Source organism: Aedes albopictus, chromosome 2, assembly GCF_035046485.1.
Source record: "Aedes albopictus strain Foshan chromosome 2, AalbF5, whole genome shotgun sequence".
NCBI lineage: Eukaryota > Metazoa > Arthropoda > Insecta > Diptera > Culicidae > Aedes > Aedes albopictus.
In genome coordinates this window covers 294,470,774-294,489,495 of record NC_085137.1, presented here as the reverse complement: position 1 = coordinate 294,489,495, position 18,722 = coordinate 294,470,774, and the positions used below count along the sequence as shown (strand labels likewise).

The 18,722-nt window shown below is 39.4% G+C and overlaps 1 protein-coding gene across 1 annotated transcript in view; it reads left to right on the top strand.

The window, feature by feature from the left end:
* LOC109423748 (heparan sulfate glucosamine 3-O-sulfotransferase 5) overlaps nucleotides 1-18,722 on the top strand; it is a 186,048-nt gene that overhangs the window by 29,401 nt on the left and 137,925 nt on the right. The window lies entirely within an intron of this gene.

Here is an 18,722-nt window from a genome sequence, read left to right as displayed (position 1 = left end):
ACTTCGAAGAATCCACTCAGAAGTGGATAACTGACACTGAGCAAAAAGTGGAAGAACCATTACACAATTATAGGTCACTCTGTAACAATTATTAGTGATTCAGTTCTCCACGCTATATTACCCATGTGATATGGAGTGGGCTTCGTGGCCGAGTGGTTAGCGGCGTCAGTCGTTTAGCTGTCTCGTAAGCCTCGGAGTTGTGGGTTCGATTCCCGCTCCAGTCGGGGAAAACTTTTCGTCAAACGGAAAATTCTCCACTGGGCCACTGGGTGTAATATGTGTTGTCCGTTGTCAAATGTTTGTAATGTTCAGTCTGTAGAGGCCCGTAAGGTCGAAGACGGTGTAATTGTCTTTTCTTTTTTTGATTGTGCTATGACTGTAGTCTAAATACGCGTATCTGTCTAAGGATAAGCATTCGAGGACGGATTTCAAATTACATATCTGAGTTCATCCAATCGAAGAGGTTATTCTGCTTACATTGTTCAAGAAGCCGGTTTAAGCTTTTCCACAATTAACCGCCTGGCAAACAAATTGCGGGAGTAGATTGACTTACGATATCGCGCTTCATTTTCTTCTGAATATTGCTGATAAAATGAAACCGTATGCGACGAGCAACTAAGTACTGAATGAAAATGCCACCCATTGAGCTCCACCCAAAGGCATGCACGCATGCCGAAAGAGTGACTGGGCGCCTGGGTACAAGCTCTCTCGCTTTGCTCTCTTGCTAACCCCACGTCTCCACTAGACAGAAATGTCTTGCCATTTTGCTGCCAGAAAGAGAAAACGTAACAGAAATGATCAACACCGCTGCTTTCCATGCAAACAGCGAGAGAACATTTCTGTCATGACACATCCGTCCAGCAAAATGGCAAGACATTTCTGTCTAGTGGAGATGTCGGGTAAAGCTATCGTAGTTCTAATGCGACGTTGCCAAACTTAGCAGCTACCCCACCGCGAGCGCAACCAAACAATCTTTCCTCCACCGCCGAAGAGGCCCACGTCCCACACTGGGGCAGAACTGAAAATACATGGAAAAAACCTCTAGCTCGTCGAGATGTCGAGATACTCATTTGGTGTCTTCAGAAAAAAAAATTTCTATGGACATGGTCGATATTCTGAGCGGTAGTCAATTTTTCTTACGTTATTCGCATAAAAGTCCTATAAGTCGTTTTGGCCAAATTGCATTTTAGCGATATGGTTTCTTCGGCAAAGTTGTTCGGCTATTTATGCTGAAAAAGTTTGCTGAAGACGTCAAATTTCCAAAGCCTACTATTCCTGAGATATTGACCGATTTATAAAATACCTACCTAAAATCGATTTTTTTCATTAAAATACGTTTTTAAACAAATTTAATGTCCGTTTTTGAGTTATAATAATGAAAAATACTAAAATAAAACATATATCGAGGAAATTAATTGAAAAAAAAATCAATATGCATTGATTTTATATAGACAGTTCCCGAAAAACACGCAAAATGTATATAGGACGTTCTTGCAGTCGGGCAAGTTCGGGCAAGTTTTTTCATCGGCAATCACCTAAAAAATACATTAGCTTTCATGTAAAAAATTTTCACAGACATGATATTTAATGATTTTTTCTAAATTGAGTTAAAAGTTTACTGTTTTGGGTAAATTAGTACAAAATTTTTGTTCATAAAATACTACGTTTTAAGGTGCCAAGTGAACCATAAAAAGGATAGATACAATCTAGTAATAGATTTAGTTGTTTTCAATCTTCAAACAAATTGTAAAGCACAAAATTGTCCCAAATGCCGCCAATAAAAGCATGCCTTGATTTTATCATTCGTTAATGATTTATACACTCGTAATGTATTTGCGTGATGATTCAATGACTGTTTTACAACACATCCATTACAACATTAAGGGCCCATATAGCCGAGGCGGTAAACGCACGGGTATTCAGCATGACCATGCTGAGGGTGACGGGTTCGATTCCCGGTCGGTCCAGGATCTTTTCGTAAAGGAAATTTCCTTGACTTCCTTGGGCATAGAGTATCTTCGTGCCTGCCACACGATATGCACATGCAAAATGGTCATTGGCAGAGGAAGCTCTCAGTTAATAACTGTGGAAGTGCTCATAGAACACTAAGCTGAGAAGCAGGCTTTGTCCCAGTGAGGACGTTACGCCAAGAAGAGGAGGACAACACATCCAGATTTTGTAGAGATCTAGACATATGTTTGCTTCCTGTGATTGGCATTAGCATTAGCATTAGCATAAAGCAAGTCGCACAAATTCGTAGGTGGTACAGCCCTGGATCGCTGTTATGAGGATTGCATCCTTCCTGTCCGTTACCAAAGCACAAAGATTTGGGACTAATCTCTGACTCTTAGACAAAATTGACGCAATCCTCCAACGGTCGAGTACTGTCCTGGCCACGTCCTTGCGACAGCTGAGGGATGGGAAAGGAAGATTAGTTGGACACCTATGAAAGTACATAGAGACCTCTACATTCTTTCAGGCCTAGGCGTCACGGGAATTTGGGTGTTAGTGGAAGGGTAAAGTTCAAAGGAAACGTTTGGTCAACGTTCAGGTGCACAAAGTATTGTTGGTTGATGCCTGGTTCCTTGATCCTTGTTGGGTGTTCGATTTCAAATCTGAAATAGAAAAGGATAATTATAGATTTACCTGAATCCTCCTATATGAAATGGCAGATTTACCTGTATCCTCCTTAAACGTTTATAAGTAGTAAACAATAGAACAGAACGCAAAAAGAGAGCAAATTATATCAAATATTGATTCTGCTATGATTAAATATTCGTTTCTGGAAACAGCCAGATCAAAATTTAAGTTTGAATGCTATGATTTCCATAAATTACATAAAACATTCTGAAGGTTTTAAATTAATAGATAAATAACTTATTCTTGATATTGTTGCGGAAATGGTAATTTGGTGGTCATAACGGTTTTACCTAAAAATAGTTTTGTTTGCTTCCTGTGATGACCACTAATTTGAAAGACAGCTAAATAATAGAGGAATCAAATAACAAAAAATAGTTATTTACTGGTTTATTTCTGATGAATTATGTATTATTAATTTTGCTACGCAAAGTTTTTAAATATTTAGTAGTACGTACGACTAGGTTAAAATAATTGAAAAGTTTTTCTAATTACAAAGTTTTTAGATCATTGAATACATATATTTTTGCTTATAACTCTCCAATTTTTTTAATATCTGTATTAAATAAGATAATAATCATACAATCAAAAAATATTCATGATGTGTGACTGCATAACGCATTGACGAATGATAAAACCAAAGCATACTTTCATTGGCGTTTGGGACATTTTTGTGTTTTACAATTTGTTTGGAGATTAGAAACAACTAAATCTATGACTAGATGGTATCTATACTTTTCATGGTTCACTTGGCACCTTAAAACGTAGTATTTTATGAACAAAAATTTTGTACTAATTTACCCAAAACAGTAAACTTTTAACTCAATTTAGAAAAAATCATTAAATATCATGTCCGTGAAATTTTTTTACATGAAAGCTAATGTATTTTTTAGGTGATTGCCGATGAAAAAACTTGCCCGAACTTGCCCGACTGCAAGAACGTCCTATATACATTTTGCGTGTTTTTCGGGAACTTTCTATATAAAATCAATGCATATTTTATTTTTTTCAACTAATTTCCTCGATATATGTTTTATTTTAGTATTTTTCATTATTATAACTCGAAAACGGACATTAAATTGGTATAAAAACGTATTTTAATGAAAAAAATCGATTTTAGGTAGGTATTTTATAAATCGATCAATATCTCAAGAATAGTAGGCTTTGGAAATTTGACGTCTTCAGCAAACTTTTTCAGCATAAATAGCCGAACAACTTTGCCGAAGAAACCATATCGCTAAAATGCAATTTGGCCAAAATGACTTATAGGACTTTTATGCGAATAACGTAAGAAAAATTGATTACCGCTCAGAATATCGACCATGTCCATAGAAATATTTTCTCTGAAGACACCAAATGAGTATCTCGACATCTCGACGAGCTAGAGGTTTTTTCCATGTATTTTCAATCCTGCCCCAGTGTGCGTCCATTGGAAAAAGTGAACAAATTTTTACTAATACATTGCCAATGCACCACAGGACAGTCCAACACAAGTAAACACAGTTCTTGTATGCATACAGCGATCCCGTGTACTGCTGGAAGTGAACTGAGGCGAGAGTTATTTTGGCAACGCTCTCACAAGTGCGTTTCGCATGCTCGGCGTCGAGCTCTCTGGCAGCAGCAGGGTGGTGGCAGAGTGAGATTAAGTTGGAAATTTTAATAGATTCCTATTGGATACGTACTGGTATCTCACAGTGATTTGTGCACTGGATGTTGTGAACATCAAAATGATAAATTAGTATTTTTTTAATCATTTGTAGGATAATGTTGAAACTATAGTGATTTATTTTACTTTTTATCAACTGTGTAATGAACGCAGTGGACCTATGGACGAGACGCCACTGATTCTTATAGAGTATTCGGGATAAATTCTGATAGAAATCCTACGACGATTTCTTTGAGCAAAACACTGGAGGAAATCCAGAAAGAAATAGCATCCCCGTGAAAAAACTCCAGGCGAAATCGGTTGGAATTCAGGAATCCGGAAGTATACCTTTCCGAAAAAAACTAAATGGAATACCAAGATAGTGTCAAAAATGCGGAAGGAATTTTATAAGAAATCCTGAGAGACATTCCAGGAGGTAATTCTAAAGATGTTCCAGAAAGAAACCCTGACGAAATTTCTGGGATAAATCCTTGTAGCGAAACTTCTATATGGATTTTTACTACCAGGTTTTTATTTATTAATACAACAAAATGTTTTTTTTATCGGAGTAAAATTTCCCGAGTACTCAAGATATTCCCTGAGTATTCCAGGTTTTTCCCTGTCAAATAGAATTCCCTGAGGATTCCCGGTTTTCCAGGTTTTTCCAGGTAGTAGACACCCTGTATTTGCTTGTTGGATCGGTCCTCATCTGCTTGTAGGTATTACTATCGTCCACCAATTGCTGCATCTTGTTGTCATATTCCTCGATGTTCATTAGGGTCAACCTGTTTCCTTTGTCCGCCTGAACTACAAGGAGGTCTGGATTGGCCTTCATGAACTTCTTAGTGATTTGCTTGGCTTTATGGCAAAACCATTCAACGGGGCTGCTATCCCGCCGCCTAGATCTCTGAATGAAGTTCTGGATTGTGTTCACGTGAAATGCTCCACAGTAAAATACAAATAGCATAGAAAAATGCAAATGCTCCATAGAAAGTTCAAATTGTACCCATAGAAAATTTAATATTGCTCCATAGAAAAAAATAAATTGCACCATAAAAAATTGAAATTGCACCATAGAAAATAGATGAATTCTCCATAAGTAGGGGGATTAGATTCAACTATCGCCACTGACAGACTGACGACGACAAACATTTTCAGTCGTGGCAACCCTTTGTGAGCTCGCCATGGATTGTGAACCGTTGCTAGGCCTATCTTGAATGTTTGTTAGCTCTCGGGACGAGCCCTTCCAGTAGAAGGAGTTCACAAATGATTTAGATCAATGATGCAGAATTTTTAAGGCCGGACGGGACGGTGGTTGAATAGTCCGCCATTGCTCTGTTGTTAGTAAGATGCAAATCTCAACTTCTACTTCATATTTTTGACTAGAAATTTGATCGTTCATTTGCTCACTTGCGGTGCACAATCGATTAAAGTTTCAGCTACGTCAGGGCAGTGGAAATTGATATTTCCATCTTCAAAATCACGAGGCAAATTGTTAGAAAGAGAGGTAAGATAGCAAAATTTACACTTCGTCCCGTGCGGCCTTAACAAATCTCATGCTCCTTGTTTTTCGAATCAAAGAAACGCAATGCAAAAGAAATTTGGAAGACTGGTCCGCAGACGATAGATGGTTCATTTATAAGTAAAATATTGGTATGGATTCGTACACTGATTCGCGAATTGTGAGGTATATCCCTTGCCTCTCGGCTATTTCACCGAGTTAGAAGAAAGGTGATAAATATGATACTGCTTCTAAATTCCGCTGCAATGGGTTTGTTGACACTTTGCGGTGCCTACCAGGGTGTACATGGTGAGTGTGATAATTGTTGGAAAACGATGTGTTCGAGTGAGATTACGTTTGAAAATGGATACATCGCCAGAAATTACGCGCCTGGAAATTAAAAAATTATTTGCTGTGTAAGGTATTACGAGTGTTTGAGTGTGTCCACCATAAAAACAAGTGTATTGTTAGCTTATCTACATGTATACACAGATCTAGCAATGAATGAAATATTATATTTTTGATCAGAATTTACTTAAAATAGCAATTTCGATGTTGTAGTCGCTTCGGGGCGAAATGAACACTGGCAATTATGGATGGATGTACGCGCGTTGCATACTGTTAGGCGTTTTAGAGAGTTTGGAAAAAATCTATCCGATTATTTTAGCCTAAAATTTATTTAATTAACTCTGATGTTATGTACACTCGTCTAAGATGGAGTATTATCTCTCTCTCTCTTCTTGGCGTAACGTCCTCATTGGGACAAAGCCGGCTTCTCAGCTTAGTGTTCTATGAGCACTTCTACAGTTATTAACTGAGAGCTTCCTCTGCCAATGGCCATTTTGCATGCGTATATCGTGTGGCAGGCACAAATATACTCTATGCCCAAGGAAGTCACGGAAATTTTCTTTACGAAAAGATCCTGGACCGACCCGGAATCGAACCCGTCACCCTCAGCATGGTCGTGCTGAATTCCCGTGCGTTTACCGTCTCGGCTATATGGGCCCTATGGAGTATTATATCTGTGGCATTGATCTCCGTAGGCAAATTACTTAAATAGTCGATGTTATCAAAGATACAGTAAAACATGCAGGGGTGTCCATTATGCCCCGATGGGTGTCCATTTCACCCCCATCCTTCTTTGCCAGCCCTGAAAACACACACGGTTTAAAATTAATTATTTCTTCTCAATAAATACGTTCTACCTGCTGTAAACGTAGGAAACAAGTTAAAGTTGTAAGTCAACTGATAATATGTTAAGTTTTACTCTGTTATACATGCCTAACGTACTCATTTGCTTAGGGTGTCCATTATGCCCCTAATACCCCTATTATCAAACTGCACCATAGAATATATGAATCCTCCATAGCTAGCATATTTTTATAATTTAATTCGACAGAGCTGAATTGCATTGCTTTAGTGATGCAAATGTTTAAAGTTATGGAGAATTTTCAATATTTTATGGAGCAAATTGTATTTTATGTGGTGCAGTTTGATAATACTCATGGAGCATTTGTCTATTTTCTATGGTGCAATTTCATTTTTTATGGTGCAATTTAATTTTTCTATGGAGCAAAATTCAATTTTCTATGGGTACAATTTGAATTATTTATGGAGCATTTGCATTTTCTATGGAGCATTTGTTTTTTTTTTACTGTGGAGCATTTCAGTATTATTTATTGGTGCAAAATTTCACTTTTAAGGCGAAACTGGAAGCATTTTCTCATTTTTTCGGTTTTTGATTTTTTATTGAATAACGAAGCAATATGTATTCTCAAAATCGGTTTTCGTGCACATGTAAAGTATGGATCAAGGTTTTCCATTTTTACAGAAACCATTTTTATGTGAAATTTTGTTCAAAAACGGTTTCTGCAAAAACGAAAAACATTTTCTACTACAAAAAAAATCAGAAGAAACCTTGATCCATACTCTACATGTGCACGAAAACCGATTCCGAAAATATTGCTTCGTTAAAAAATCAAAAACCAAAAAGTGAGGGAATGCTTCCAGTTTCGCCTTAATGAGAAAATTTTATGTTTTACCGGTACTTTTTTTTTATAAAGTATGGAACTTTTTCAATTATTTATGGGTAACATTGCACTTTTTCATGGAACATAGGGTGACAAAGGGTATTATTGGCAGGTTTGTTCTCTTCGTCATGGGGGGTTTTTGTCGACCAAATTACACTCATTGCACAATTATGGGTCACTCAAGGAACAATCATTTCATAATATGAATCGTTTTTCATACAAAAATAACACTTTCTTTATTTTTATTTTATATTCTCTTCATTGAAACTCCATTTTATTGTTTTATATACAAATCTGCTTGTAAAATTAACTTTAGGTGGTGAAAATTACTGAAATGTTGGTGAATAATGAAAACCACAATTATGGGTCAAAATTGGCTGTGTAACAATTATGGGTCAATTTGTTGCCTATTATGGGTCACTCAAGAGGAATCGCCTGAACAATAATGTTTTGTCTATTTTTTCAATGAATGGTCACTATTCTAAATAGATCAACTATAGTAGAATCTAAAACTGGTCACAAACCTCTTAACGAAGCGTGTTTTCACGATTTGGAATCAATTTGTCAAAATTGGGACAAAATCCCCAACACAACCACTGATAAATGCCTAAAAGTATGCAATGCCCACGTACACGGAACTCTCAATATTATGCTGCACAAAAAGTGACCCATAATTGTGTGATTTTCGGTGTTCCTTGGCACCATAATGAGTCACTTAAATTTTGCCTGAAATAAGCTTTAATTAGCTGCAGTCACATGAATTTCTACATTTAGAACGTAAATTATACCTTTGTTCTGGTGACGATACCATTTCGCACTTGAAAATCACTAAAGCTCGCCTTTACAGAGCTTACGAAAGCAGCGCACCCACTTTCTGATGTTCACAATAGAAGCGATACTTTGACAGATGGTTTTACGCCGAACAAAAAATTACTGAAAATATGTATGTTTTGACGTATAATCCCTTGTGCGATACGTATAACGACACAAAACAAATCAACTCATGAACAAAAAATGATAATGGCTAACAAAAGTTTGCAATTAATTAGTATTTATCTATTAAAGTGAAAAGTGACTAATAATTGTGTGTGACCCATAATTGTGCAATGAGTGTACCTGAAACTTGGTAGTATAACTCAGCTTGGTTAGGAAAGAATTGAGGCCAATTTTGAGATCAATAGGTTCCAAAAAAAAAAAACCCATGACGAAGAGAACAAAACGGCCGAAAATACGTAAGTTCCCCTATATTCATTCTTTATGGGGCGCTTTAGATGAATAGCGAAATTAGATGAATATGATGCAATAGTTGTATAACATGATTACTAACTTATTTGGGAAACTTAAATGTTCACTACTTGTTCCAATAGCGGATAAGCAATCAAAATACTAACTCAATCTTTTAGCAATTGAATAAAAAAATCGATTCTATCAATTTTGAGAAGCTTAAACGTCGATTCAGAACATCGATGCTGCGTACATCTATTCAAAAATTCTCATTGCTAATTCATAGGAAGAAACAAGACAATAATAAACAACCGAGACATTGAACAATGAATACTGTAAGTAAAAATTGGAATTATCCCATGCGCACTAACAAAAGTTAGTCCAAGAGAACTCTAATCTATTGCAATGGCTTGATTGCTGAAAAGATTTTGAACACGGCTAAATTTATTGTAAGTCAAGATTACAATTATCATCTACCAAATGTTTATGGTCGATTTTCTCTTGGAATTATTACGAAATTGTTATTACGATTCTGTATATGTGCTTGTACATATGAAATATGATTGGGTAGAAAACTATTTATTTTTTGAAAGAATTCATGAAGAAAAGCTAATCATTGCACATACGCCAGTAGACACGAGATATGATTCAAAACAGCAACTTGGAAACATAATTTACCTAACCTAACAGAAAACCTAAGTCTTGAAGAAAATTCACTACGCGTCTGCTAAGAGCGATGAGATTGGGTTTTCTCCTATTGCTGTACCGAATAAATTGAAAAGATTACCCCTCTAATGTGTAGGGCCGGTGGGTAGTAAATATTGTGCGCCAATAGGTACATTTATTTTCAACGTTTGGAAATACATTCATATCTGCTAATTTACCTATCAGATAAAAATAGGGTTCAACCAGCGTTTTTAAAACATTTCGTTGCAAAGTCTTAGACGTGCCATCAGCACGCATTAGTTCACTCATCATGAGTTGGCAAAGTATGCCTGAATATCTATTTTCCTACATATCTGATTACCTCAACTGGAGTGACCTTTTGAGCGCATCCCTGGTTTGTAAGGAGTGGCATACAGCAGTTCGACAGAGCAAAGCTTGGCGGAAGAGCACTCAGTTTGCAATCACTCAAAATCGGTGGAGCGATTTTGTGGAAGTCGTGGATCCTAGTGTCGTGAATAATCTATCCAGTTGCTATCAAAATTTGATTGTTCGTGGATTCGCTGTGGACGAGTGGTGTCAGCTGCAATTTGAGCAAATGTGCAGCACATTCGTAACCATGGTACAACAATGTGACATTCGTGGATTTACTTTGACCGTTCCCGTCGGTTCTCGATTTTTGCGGGAGTTCATGCTGTCGAACGAGGACCATCTGCAAACCGTCGAGGACTTCACTTTGAATGTCCAGAATGCATTTTGCGACAGCCATACATATAATTTCATAGTGAATTTCGGTGCTCTACGACGGATCCGCTTTCTACAGGCACCATTGATTGATTTGCATTCAACGCAAGCCATACAGGTCAATTCCAGCCACCTGGAGGAAATCATCGTCTGCAGTAATGCTAGTTTAGCAATGATATTCAACATCTCCAAAGCGGAGCTGAAAAGGCTGCGCATTTGTGCTCACTCGTACCACGAACGTATGATACAGAAAGTCATATCTATACGCAAGTTTATGTTGGATACTCTCGTGATAGAATGCTTGTCGGTAAAGCTTTGGATCGATTATATCGCCACCGATTTGCTACCAGTGCTGGAACCGCGACGGCTAGTGATAAACCAAAGGCAAATGATAGAGCAACGCCAAATTGATGACATTTCCAATCTGTTCAAGAGCAAAGGCACTCGATTGTGCGAACTGAAGTATACACATACCAAAAAGATGTTCTGTGAATGTGGAAACAAGATTTGAAATAGCAAAATCGATAAATGTTTAGTTGTAAGATCAATTGATGTAATAATTAAAACAAAAAAACAGTCAGGTCTACAATAAAACGCTGCCACTCCGCTGTTATATCTCATTGATAATTGGGTGATACTACTGCACACCCCCCTAGAATGTTGAAATGGATTGCCAATTGTAAATCAAAAGTGTGCGAAAAAAGTAGGATTTGTTTGTGATGGTAAATAAATCTAGATCCGTCCATGTACCTTCTATTTAGTCAGCTGATTCTCGAAGAGCAATATGCACATTTAAGGCGATGTATTCCCGAAGCAGAACACAAAAATTGACATTTCTTAGCGGGATTAGTCATGAAATTACAGAGGCTGACAGCGTCTAGTGTAAGGCCCCACTGTATTTGCGTTATAATAAATTAGTAATAAGTTAACCCTATATTGGGATTATTATTTTTCGTAAAGTAACTTGAGAATAAAATGTGCCTTCGACAAACTCTAAAAACAAACTTTGTTGAATAGAATTATTCAGATCACAAGAATTGTTACAAATAAAAAACTATAATAATAGCCCGCGTTGGGTGCCAAAATACGGACAAACAATGATGGAACCCTATAAATGCTCAATTTTATTTTTCATTACGAAAAATAAATAGAACATTTCAAATGCACATTAAAATATAACTACACGAATTCACATTTACAACCCAAAACATAAAAGTGGCCAGTTATCCTCAAAAGAATAACAATTTACGATCACAGGATGACGAGGTTTCATTTATTGGTTTTGGTCCAACAGTCAAACCTGGAACAGTATTTTGTTTGGCTGATTCCATTTTTGTTAACAGTATTTATTCTGTTTTCATAGCTTATTTGTGTCTAGGAAAACTAATCCTCATTGGCCATCCCGAATCGAGTTTTAATGAAAGACGGCTGCATTTTGATGTCCCTGCTAGGGAGCGGTTTGCCTGTCTTGCAGTCATTTGTCGCCAGAAATGACCTTAATGTATGCAACCACTCCGGTTGCTAGGGCTATATTTCTCCTGAGTGATAGAAGAACCATATAAATGCACATTAAAATTAGTAGAATATTCACAAGCTAAAATCGAACATGTAACAGAAAAATAAAACTGGTAACAGAATGCCTGAAGTGAGATTAACAGATCAGATAACGATGAAATATAGAGACTTCAATAGTTATTTTTTAATTCGATGCAAACTATTACTACAGTGCGAGAAATAAGTATAAAGACAGATCTGATTTCCATACAAAATAATCATGTTTGAGGATCAAAATCTCTGTTTTCACCATCCGCGCTGCAGTTCCATCGGGGATTTCGGTAGCACATCATCGACCCGACGCAAGCGTTGGAGCAGGATTTCAATATACCTAAGTGAAATAACTATTTGATTTGAAACACTGAAGGAAGTGATAACATGTATTTTGAATAAAACAAATTTTGATTAATGAATATCCTATGCCCTACTCCTACATCGATTCGATTGTGATGGAATTTTGGCTGCAACCTTACAATAACTAGAATTTCAGCTAGTACCATAAATTATCATCCGTGCAAATGTTTACATTTACTTTTCAGATTCAAATAAATATAAAGACACTATTTCCATACAAAAAGTGTCTTTATTTTATATCTATATGAATCTGAAAAGTAAATGTAAACATTTGCATGGATGATGATTTATGATACTAGCTGAAATTCTAGCTATTTTAAAATTGCAGCCAAAATTTCATCACAATCGAATCGCTAGGAACAGAAATATTGATCCTCAAACATGATTATTTTGTATGGGAATCGGCTCTGTCTTTATACTTATTTCTCGCACTGTATAGCGTAGGTATTTGCTTATTGAAGTTTTTTTTTCTAATTTTTATTGTTTTTATTTGACTTACTTTCAGCCCTGAGCACTCGTTGTGGTGCAGAGGGCCGAATTGAAAGATCTCCATCCTGGGCGATTGCCAGCCGTCGTCGCCTTGACCTTACATCCTTGTTGAGGCTGCGTCGCCATTAGCCCCTGGGTCTGCCACTACTGCTGCGATGCCCTGCTGAACACCAAATTTTCATTGCTGGAAATCAGCAAAATTTTGCTGATTTTTGGCGTGCTGTAAGTTCAGCAATTCTTCCAGCAATGAAAATATTGCTGGTCATCCAGCAAAGTTGATTCTCAGGAAAGTGACAGTTGTAGTGCTGAATTTTCAGCAATGTGTGATTTGTGTTGCTGGTTGATCAGCAACTGATTGTTTATTCTGTTTGTTTTTTTCAATTACTATAGTGCTGCCGTATGGGAAAATAATATAGGATTTTTGTTTTAATTGAAAGCCAAGTATTGTGTATCTAATACATTTTTATTATGAAAAATTTAAGGACAGTAAACGACTTTACGGAGCTCCTCGACAACATAACATTGCTGAATCATTCCGCGTCCGTGTCACCACCGTCCTGAAAATAAGCGATTACTTTAAGCTTTATTCTCTTCGTTTTCAGCTAAAAAATCAATCATACTTACAAATACGAGTGTTGAAAGATCCAGCTAGAGGCAGAAAATCCATTTATTTGACAATAATACACTGATTGTACCGATAAACTGATTGAAAACATGGCACAGAAAATTAACCCGAATGAGAGACATGTTGCTTGCTCATACTCCATGTATTTGACAGTTCAAATCGTTTGCTGGTTATCAGCATAAAAAGTAATTGCTGGTATATGTTCAGTAATCAGAATTACTGATTTTCGGCGAATTCTCAAATCTGTCAAATCAATTGCTGATAATCAGCAAAAAAGGAAGCGATGACATATGGTCTGCAATTTACAATGCTGAACTCCAGTAAACAATTTGATAAATGCTGTACTTCAGCAAACCGGTGTATTGCTGAACTGGTTTCAGCAAATTTTATTGCTGGAACGTGAACCAAAAATTTGGTGTGTGGGTTCCAATCTAACGCTTGTTTGCAGATTTCGTTTCGAGTGTGGCCGACCCACTTCCACTTTCCCTCCCAAATTTCTGTTGCTATCGGCTTTAGATGACATCGACGATGGAATTCCACGTTGGAGATCCAATTGTCAGGCCACCATGTACGAATTATATACCGCAGGTATCTATTGATGAGGACCTGCAGCCGTTGAGTGTTCTCCACTGATACACACCAAGTTTCACTGGCGTACAGCAGCACAAATTTACACGTTCGAGTTGAAAATTCGTATTTCGGTGCGTCGACTACTTTGATAGTTTTTTCTTACATTTCTTAAACTCGGAAAGGCAGCCCTCGCCTTCTTGATCTGAGAACCTATGTCGACCTTGGAGCTGCCATCGACCGCCATTTGATTAAGATATTGGAAGCTTTCAACATTCGCTACCTTCCCCCAGCTACCGTGAAGCTGGAAGGGGTGACCGTGTTTACATCCAACGATTTGGTTTTGTTGAAGTTGATGGTAAGACCTGCCGCTGAGGGATCGGCAGGTCATCGAGCTACTCTGCGTATCAGAACGCCGTTGAGCTAAGAGAGCAACGTCATCAGCCAGTTCAAAGTCATTTAGGTGCTCCATGGTAATGGGCTGCCACAAAAATCCACGATTTGGTTCATGATCAATCGCACCTACCGGGATCTCGTTGATTACGATGAGGACCAGTAGCGGTACATCTTTGCCTTACTCCAACAACGAACCGGATGGGATCGGACAAAACACCGTTGTGCAGTACTCTACACGAAAATGCCTGGTAATGTGCTTCAATGAGGCCAATGATTTTTTCAGGGACATCCTTGCGCCTGAGGGCTCCATACATGTTTTCGTGATTGATACTGCCGAAAACTTTTTCGTAATCAATGAACAGCGGGTAGAGAGAACCTTGGAATTCGCAATTTGCTCCAAGATGATACGGAGCGTGACAATATGGCCCACACAGGATCGACCGGCACGGAATCCTGCTTGCTGCCGTCGGAGAGTTGCGTCAATCTTTTCCTGTATCCGGCTAAGGATCACTTTGCAGAGGACTTTGAGAACTATACACAGCAACATGATCGCTAACAGTCGGATCGTTTTTTGGCACCTTTACTAAGACGTATAGACTGTTTCAGAAATTATAAATACACTTTGTTTATTAAATTAAATGAACTTTTCCAATGATTTTTACCAACTTCTTCCAGCGTCTAGCATATTGTATTCTATATTTTTATATTTCCTTTGAATTGTCTTGATATTTTAAAAAACAGTCGAGTTCTCTAACAAATAACTTAATTTTTAAAATTTACATTTGCACAAAGGTGGTTTTTAATGAATTCAACATTAATTATCACTAAATACCAAAAATTATCTAAATTTTTATCACATTCGCTTTCTCAAGAAGTTGTCTAAGGAATGCCGTGTTCAAAATTTTGGAAAAATCGATAAAGGCATCTCCACAACATTTTTTCGGAGATCGAGTTTCTTATTTTTTAAAGTTTTCTACGGAACATAAGAACTACCACACAGTTTCTTAGCTTTCTTGAACGCATTTATTCTAAACTAACTTATTTTTTCAGCTCATCCGATCCTTCAGATGGCAAAGCTTGTCATATCATAAAAACGAATGCAGTAAGCAGTAATAAAGACATTCATTTGCTTAACGTTTGTTGCTACTGGTGTTGTTGAGAAATTTGAAACAAAAAATTGCATTGAGAAGGTCCGTAATGGTGGTTCTTGATCAAATATTCCAGTAAAAATTACTCTTACCAATCGAGAAATATCTTTTATTATCGATACAGCAATTTTTATTGTGTACTTTTACCAGAAACATCAACAAAATTGGTATTATTTTCTTCGTTAGCATGTTCACTATAAAAGCTAGAAGAAACTTTTTTTGGATATTGTGCTCAAATTGAAATGGCAGTTAATCGTTAGTGTATTTCATTTCATTTATTTAGTTAACATCAAATTCATGATAATACTGAATCAACAATTTGCCGCCATAATACTCGATTTGCAGCTGCAGCTCTCCAACGTCGGTCACGCCCAACACTCGCCAGATCACGCTCCACCTGGTCCGCCCATCGTGCTCTCTGCGCTCCACGCCTTCTTGTACCAACCGGATGGTTAGCAAACACCAACTTTGCAGGGTTGTTGTCCGGCATTCTTGCAACATGCCCTGCCCATCGTATCCTTCCGGATTTGGCCACTTTCTGGATACTGGGTTCGCCGTAAAGTGCAGCGAGCTCGTGGTTCATCCTTCTCCGCCACACACCGTTCTCCTGCACGCCGCCGAAGATCGTCCTTAGCACCCGTCGCTCGAAAACTCCGAGTGCTTGCTGGTCCTCCTCGAGCATCGTCCATGTCTCGTGTCCGTAGAGAACCACCGGTCTTATTAACGTCTTGTACATGGTACATTTGGTGCGGGGGGTGAATCTTTTTTGACCGCAGTTTCTTCTGGAGCCCATAGTAGGCACGACTTCCACTGATGATGCGCCTTCGTATTTCACGACTCACGTTATTGTCAGCCGTTAGCAAGGAACCGAGGTAGACGAATTCTTCTACCACCTCGAAAGTATCCCCGTCTATCGTAACATTGCTGCCAAGGCTTGTCCTGTCTCGCTCAGTCCCACATACCAGCATGTACTTTGTCTTAGCCGCATTCACCACCAGTCCGACCTTTGCTGATTCACCTTTCAGGCGGGTGTACTGTTCTGCCACCGTTCCAAATGTTCTAGCAATAATATCCATGTCATCCGCAAAACAGACAAATTGGCTGGATTTCGTGAAGATCGTACCCCGGCTGTTGAGCCCGGCTCGTCGCATAACACCTTCCAGGGCAATGTTGAATAGTAGGCAGGAAAGTCCATCACCTTGTCGTAGTCCCCGTCGAGATTCAAATGAACTGGATAGTTCACCCGAAATCCTTACGCTGTTCTGCACACCGTCCATCGTTGCTCTTATCAGTCTAGTCAGCTTCCCGGGAAAGCTGTTCTCGTCCATAATTTTCCATAGCTCTGTGCGTTCGATACTGTCGTATGCCGCTTTGAAGTCGATGAACAGGTGATGCGTTGGGACCTGGTATTCACGGCATTTCTGGAGGATTTGCCGTACGGTGAAGATCTGGTCCGTTGTCGACCGGCCGTCGATGAAACCGGCTTGGTAACTTCCCACGAACTCATTTACTTTAGGTGAGAGACGACGGAAGATGATCTGGGATAGCACTTTGTAGGCGGCGTTTAAAATGGTGATCGCTCGAAAGTTCTCACACATTAACTTGTCGCCTTTCTTGTGGATGGGACAGATTATCCCTTCCTTCCACTCCTCCGGTAGCTGTTCGGTTTCCCAGATCTTGACTACTAACTGGTGCAGACAGGTGGCCAACTTTTCCGGGCCCATCTTGATGAGTTCTGCTGCGATACCGTCCTTACCAGCCGCTTTGTTGTTTTTGAGCTGGTGGATGGCATCCTTAACTTCCCTCAGCGTGGGAGTTGGTTCGTTCCCGTCCTCTGCTGCACCAACATAGTCATTTCCTCCGCCGCCTTGGTCCTCCGTGCCTACATTCTCTTCGCCATTCAGGTGCTCGTCGAAGTGCTGCTTCCACCTTTCGATCACCTCACGTTTGTCCGTCAGGAGGCTCCCATCCTTATCCCTGCAGATTTCGGCTTGCGGCACGTAGCCTTTGCGGGATGCGTTGAGCTTCTGATATAACTTCCGTGTTTCCTGTGAACGGCACAGCAGTTCCATTTCCTCGCACTCCGCTTCTTCCAGGCAGCGCTTTTTCTCCCGGAAGAGACGGGTCTGCTGCTTCCGCTTCTGTCTGTATCGCTCCACATTCTGTCGGGTTCCATGCTGCAGCATTACCGCCCGCGCTGCATCCTTCTCCTCCAGAACCGCTCTGCACTCCTCGTCGAACCAATCGTTTCGTCGACTCCGTTCTACATACCCGATAGTGCTCTCGGCTGCGTTGTTGATGGCTGCTTTGACTGTACTCCAGCAGTCCTCTAGAGGGGCCACATCGAGCACACCCTCGTCCGGCAACGCTGCCTCGAGATTCTGCGCGTATGCGGTGGCGACATCCGGTTGCTTCAGTCGCTCTAGATCGTACCGGGGCGGCCGCCGGTACTGTACATTGTTAATAACGGAGAGTTTTGGGCGCAGTTTAACCATCACCAGGTAGTGATCAGAGTCGATATTAGCGCCACGATAGGTCCTGACGTCGATAATGTCGGAGAAGAGCCGTCCATCAATCAGAACGTGGTCGATTTGCGATTCCGTTTGTTGTGGTGATCTCCAGGTGTAACGATACGGGAGGCTGTGCTGGAAGAAGGTGCTACGAATGGCCATGTTCTTGGATGCGGCGAAATCGATGAGTGTATTTATAATTTCTGAAACAGTCTATATTGCATCCAGTCGACCGGAAGTGTCACAGTTTCCCATATTCTGCAGAATAATTTATGCAGCAGTTGTGCAGATACTACGGGGTCTGCTTTGAACATCTCGGCTGATATGCAGTGATGGAGCTTCGGTGTTGACACGAGTAATGCGTTCAGTTTATTGTAAAAGTTCTCATTGTCTTGCAATTCGGCAGCAGCGGTTGGTGGATCATGGTAAGGCTTCGAGCTTGTGTTTTGAATCTGCCAACAATTATCCTCCCATTAAAAGGTTTCCACTTCATGAGGAGCGTGTTCGTCTCGTAGGCGTAAGCCAGGGTACAGCAGAATTTGGCCCGACGCCAATCTGTCCCATGTTCGGCCAACGGACTTCGCTCAGTCCTAGGATCTCAAACATCATACGGCATGCTTCATTGGCTAGTTGTG